We start from the raw sequence: 6,079 nt of genomic DNA on the forward strand, positions 1-6,079 counted from the left end.
CAGTGCTAGGACTGGTAGCCATGACTATTCATTGAAACTCTCAAGCCAAATGGTTGTGCCCTGTGGCTACTCCAGCAGATAAGCAAGATCATTAACTCCTACAGGCTGGCATAACTCTATTGAAGTGAATGGAAAAGCACAGATTGAACACCTAGATATACAAATTTACTCAGAGGCAGATTCAAAGCAATTGCACCATATTCTACTTCAAATCTGGAATTGCAGCTGTTTCCATCAGCCTTAAATTCATCCAACAAGGGCAAAGGAACAAGCTCATGTGATCGCTGTATCCAGCCCAAATACCAACTGCGTGCTCTTCAGTGAGAACGCATGGCAGAGATTATTCAGCAAAGCAGGAAAAATAGGAATAAAGGGGGGAAAACTGTGATTTGTTCACAACTGGGGAAAAAAAATCAGATTAAAAAAATCATTGAATAAATCATTTGTTCTGAAGATTTTGCTACCCATCCATTCGCCAACCTCAAAACATGATCTCTGTTTACAAAGAGGGAAATGCTGAACAACTTACTCAGGGCTGCAATCTGTATCAGAGGTTACAATTCAGAGCTCTTGATTTGGAGTTCAACACTTACATTACACTTCTACACGCAGCTCACCCGATTTCTGCGCTGTTGCTGGGCTTAGTGTCCCTGTCAATTAGGGGAAAACCAGTTTAAAGACGCTGCCTTGTCTTGACCTTGCCAAGCTATGCATTCACGTCAGCTGAAATCCTGGCCCACAGATACCATGTAAGGGGAAAAAAGAAGCAAAGGGGAGTAGTTCAAAGGGAAAGAAAGCCCCAGAATACCTTTGCCCTGTTCTTTTCCCAGCCTGAAAACTCATTTCAGATGTTGCAATCATGACACTTGCAAGAACAATGAAATGCAGAACCTCTTCTCTGCATTCACCGCGGAGCCAAAACACTAGTACGGGCAGAAGCGCAGGGAGGATTCGATGTCTGACTGGCAGCCCTATGATCAACGTGTTCACCAGACTAAGTGCACGTGCACCAAGATAATCAGGAGCGTTCCTCCATCTGCACCCGTGGAGGCTTACAAGGGGATAAAATAGGTAAAACCAGTCGGGCCCATACAGTGCGTGGGTCCAGTCTCCCTCTGCCCTGCAGTTCGCGCTAATTATTTGCACCTGAGCAAAGGGAAGTACAAGGTTTATCAGTGAGTCCAGAAGAAATCAGGAGGTCCTGTAAGGGCACGGAGCTGGTATTCACTCCTTTCACGTTACACCGTAGGGCCTGAATGCACTGAGGTTGCAGAGGGCACGTGAGTCACTGCTGTTAAATTCAGCCCCAGGAGTTAAAACTCGGAAGAATTAGATTATGCATCAGAATTAGAGTGGATTAAAAGGCCTCTCTTCAAAGCTTGCATTAGGATTCACCCTGACACGGGCACACGTGTGCTGGCGTGCACACCCAGTCATCCCCAGCAGAGCCCATCAACTCATAAAGCAAAGATTCATTCCCTCTTTACCCCTCGAGGAGCAGCACATTTACCCGGAGCAAAGCCGGGGCACAACGTATCACATGAGCCGCCCAGGTAGGCAAGCCAGGATAGCAGGTGGCACCAGCTTAAGTGCAGGCTTCCAAAGTAAAGAGGCCAGAAGCTAATTGCCCACAGGGGTCATCAGCGCACGCTTAAAAACATGACAAAGAACAATTTTTCCAACTGTTTAACTCGTCCAATAAAAGATATCACATCTACCCAAAGAACCTCGTCTGCCTACAACATGACACACATCCATGATCTTCCTAATAGCCAAGCCAATGGCCAGGTGGGTCTGTGCAAGTCTTCCAATAGCACCTATTTACACAGAAGATCGTGTCCAACAAGTAATGCCTAGGTCATACAGCCCCACCTGTTAGAGGGGGAGCTTCTTGCAACATTTACAAGCTGGTCCACGATGGAAGTGATGCAAATAGCCCCAAGCGGGAGGTTGGGGGAGGAGTAGGTGGTATTGAAAACCTTGCAACTCCCTGCAAACACCTGTTAATGGCACAAGGTTAAAGGGAGAAGAGAATCAGGTACAATGAAGTTACAGCTGCCTCAATAGCAGGAAAATCAGGTTCTTTGTCTGATAAAAAGGCTCCCAGTAGAGGTGTACAACAGGGAGAGAATAGGCACAAGGCAACTGCAAGTGACTGAGACCCAGCTCAGTTCAGAAGATACGAAGGAATCGCAAGCGAAGCTGGTTGAGAAGGAGAGAAACAATTCTGCAAGACCGTTCCAGGTTGCAGGGTTGAAAATTGACCAGTTCTGAAATGCTCCCAAAACCGCTGTCAAAGAACGACAGGTTTCCATTTAAAACTACATTTTAAAAGGCAGATTCCTGCATTGTGGGCATTTCTTGTTTTCAAAATTGTGAACTCGTTTCCCTCTTTTTTGCCCTTTTTTCCCTGCCGAGTGCCACAGAAGGACTGACACCTTTGGACTTTTTGTCTTGTGCACGGTTTCCCCTATTTCCTTTTTCATTCCTTTAACTCAGGGGTGTCAAAAACACCCCTGGGAGCCCAAAGAACTGTCCATCCTTGGGTAGGATGAAAGGCACAGAGCCAGCCCCAGAGGCCAGATTGGGTCCACAGGCCACCCCCATACTAGATCCAGTGCACACAGTGCCCACTCCAGCCAGCCAGGACCCGAGCTGCATGGAGCATCAACCCCAGCCCCAGCCCCAATCCAGGACTATGTTGCACAGGGCATGCATATGGGGCTGGTCTTGGCCACAAGTTGCATGTGCTCACTCTGGCTGGTACCGGCCCCATGCGGTATACATGGTCCACCCCGGAGCGGTTGGGGTGTGCACCATGTGCAGCATAGATCCCAAACCAGCTGGAGAGGGCACCATGTGCAGGTCCTGGGCTGGCCAGAGTAGGCTCCACGTATAGCTCACAGCTAAAGCCGTGTATGTGGGGTTGGTCTGGCATGTACCGTGTGCATACACTGTGGGTAACTCCTGACCCAAGGGCAGCACTGACCCCTGGGCCATACTTTGACCCCCTGCTCAACTTTCCAAACTCCCCTGTACTGGAAAAGACACCTACTGCTATTCCATAAAGGGGGGAAAGGGTGGAGAGGGGAGAGAAAAGAAAGCCCAGATGGGTGTTGTTCCATCAATTGAATCCAGTGGCAAAAAACCATGGAGAGAAACAGGAATCTTTTTTTGTCTATTTTTTGGGAAACTATAATAATACAACTTTATAGCTAAACATTGATATTTCAATCCAGTCCAACTAGGAGATTTCAGCAAGAACAAAATTCCTTCCTGACGCAAACTCTCCTTTCCCTGCCCTCCTTTCACCCTTAGACTCCATCAGACTCGCGGCCACCACTTCCACTGGGACTCAGCTTATCTCTGCAGTCATGTCCCAGTTTACAGCCACACACCTTGACACAGAACTGGCAGAGCCTTCCAATTTCAAAGGTAAACACCCACCTGCAAATTCCCAGCGGTTGTTTTGTGGCTGTTTCCAGACAAAGGCCCTATTCTAGCTTCACTGCAAGCAGGTATGCAGCTCCTAAGTAACCGTCCCACCTTCCAAACCGCTGGCTGTTCAGCGCTTGCAGTACTCGCTGGAAAACAATGCATCCTTATGCGTGCCCTAAACCAGGAGAGAGTGAGATCCACCACAGTAACAAAGTGTGTCATTTAAAGGGGATGGTGCAATAATGCAAGCCAGACCCTAATTTCACATAGGAGGTGTATATTCAGGGTGCTAAACATGCAAGGAAATCACTTGCTTTAGTCTCAGTCAGTGGCACCCAACGTTCTGGTCCTGTGGACTGGATGAGTAATGCAGAGTTGGTCCATGGGCCATCTCACATAGGGTTGGGTCATGGGTTTGGTCTGTGGGCCTGATCCACCCATACACTGCCCCAGTCTTGCCACAAGGCACCCTGATCTTGTGCTGACTCCATTCAGCCACGTGCCATGGGCCCAGATCCAGCTGACACAGCATGGTGCAAAGGCCGTATTATCTGGCCCACATGACTGGCCACAGGAAATCTGGCAGCAGAAGAACAGTAATTAATGCTGTTACCGCTCCCCCAGAACCAAATTTTTAGGTCCTTAGGGAGCTTCACTGGCTGAATAACGAAGCTCCGCAGGTCAGGTTCGGTTTGTGGGCAGGGGGTTGAGCACCTCTGGTGCTCAATCCAGTCCAACTAGCTTACTGTTGGACAGTACTTTTTGTTAAGTGTTCATTTCATAGTAGCATCTAAGGCTGTTTACACATGTACTAAGTCAACTTAAAATAAGGCGACTTAACTAAATCAACTTAAGTTGAACCATGTCGGAGCATATACATATACACCTGCTTAGCCATAGGATGGCTGCCACCGTGTCAAGTCAACTTAACTAACAAGACTCAAGATAATACAAGTCAAACCATACCCCAGCAGGGAGTCTGGTTTTGCAAAGCCAGGCATATAAAGTGGACGTAAATGATACAAGTGGGGAAACTGAGGCAGCACACGGTGAAGTGATGCTCAACCATGGTGCCACAGCACCTTGGAGATCCTTTTAAGGGTGTTGCAGGATGCTATGCAATATTAGCAGTGAGGTGTGCAAACACCTACACATGATTCCCAAAATCAACCCAGAGATTTCAACAGGGTCAAAACCATTCTGTCCTGTATGCTTTCTGAGTTCTTCGCCACAGAAGAATTGATCTATTATTTCTTCATAGTCAAAAAAATGAGTGAAAGCCAAGAGCTGGCATCTTCCGAGGAGGTGCTGGAGCCTGGCAAGGCTGAGAATTACACTGGCCAAGACCTCCAGGGACCTAGCAGACCTCCTAAGGCTAAAAAGAAAAGCCTACAAAGGATGGAGGACAGGATTCATCTCCAAGGAGGATTATTCTGCACTGGTTTGGTCCTGCAGAGAACAAACCAGGAAAGCCAAGGCTGCAACTGAACTCCAACTAGCTTTGAGCATCAAGGACAACAAAAAGTCCTTTTTCAGATATGTGGGGAGCCGGAGGAAAAGCAAGGGCAACATTGGACCCCTGCTGAACCAGATGGGGCAACAGACGCCCAGGAAAAAGCCAACCTATTATGGGTACTTTGCGTCGGTCTTTCATCAGTCCCATGGGACGCCCACGCCCGCTATGGGACAGAAAGGTTCGGGTGGGGGACATTCCCTGCCCTCCATAAATGCTGACCTCGTGAAGGAACACCTTGAGAAGCTGGATACCTTCAAGTCAGCTGGCCCTGACAACCTGCACCCCAGGGTACTTAAGGAGCTGGCGAGCGTCATAGCCCAGCCCCTGGCACGGGTCTTAGAAAACTCCTGGCGCTCTGGTGTAGTGCCCGAAGACTGGAAGAAGGCCAATGTGGTGCCGATCTTCAAGAAAGGGAGGAAAGTGGATCTGGCTAACTATAGGCCCATCAGCCTGACTTCTATCCTGGGGAAGATCTTAGAAAAGTTTATTAAAGAGGCCATCCTTAATGAACTGGCCGACGCCAACATCCTAAGGGATAGCCAGCATGGGTTTGTTGTGGGTAGGTCTTGCTTGACCAATCTCATTTCCTTCTGTGACAAGGTGACCTATCACCTGGACAAGGGAGATGAGATTGATGTCATATATCTTGACTTCCAAAAAGCCTTCGATCTGGTATCTCATGATCACCTCTTGGCCAAACTGGCCAATTGTGGTCTTGGGTCCACCATGCTCGGCTGGCTGGGAAATTGGCTCCGTGGTCGGACTCAGAGGGTTGTGATTGATGGCAGTCACTCATCATGGTGTCCTGTGACCACTGGGGTCCCCCAAGGCTCTGTCCTTGGACCCATATTGTTCAACTTCTTCATTAATGATGTGGACATTGGAGTCAGGAGTGGACTGGCCAAGTTCGCCGATGACACCAAACTTTGGGGCAAAGCATCCACACCAGAAGACAGACGGGTGATCCAGGCTGACCTGGACAGGCTCAGCAAATGGGCAGACGAGAACCTGATGGTATTTAACACCGAAAAATGCAAGGTTCTCCATCTTGGGAGGAAAAACCTGCAGCATGCTTATAGGCTCAGCAGTGCTACGCTGGCTAGCACTACGGAAGAAAGAGACTTG

The sequence above is a fragment of the Crocodylus siamensis genome, chromosome 6, assembly GCF_052110815.1.
Source record: "Crocodylus siamensis isolate JL-2025a chromosome 6, ASM5211081v1, whole genome shotgun sequence".
NCBI classification, from domain to species: domain Eukaryota; kingdom Metazoa; phylum Chordata; order Crocodylia; family Crocodylidae; genus Crocodylus; species Crocodylus siamensis.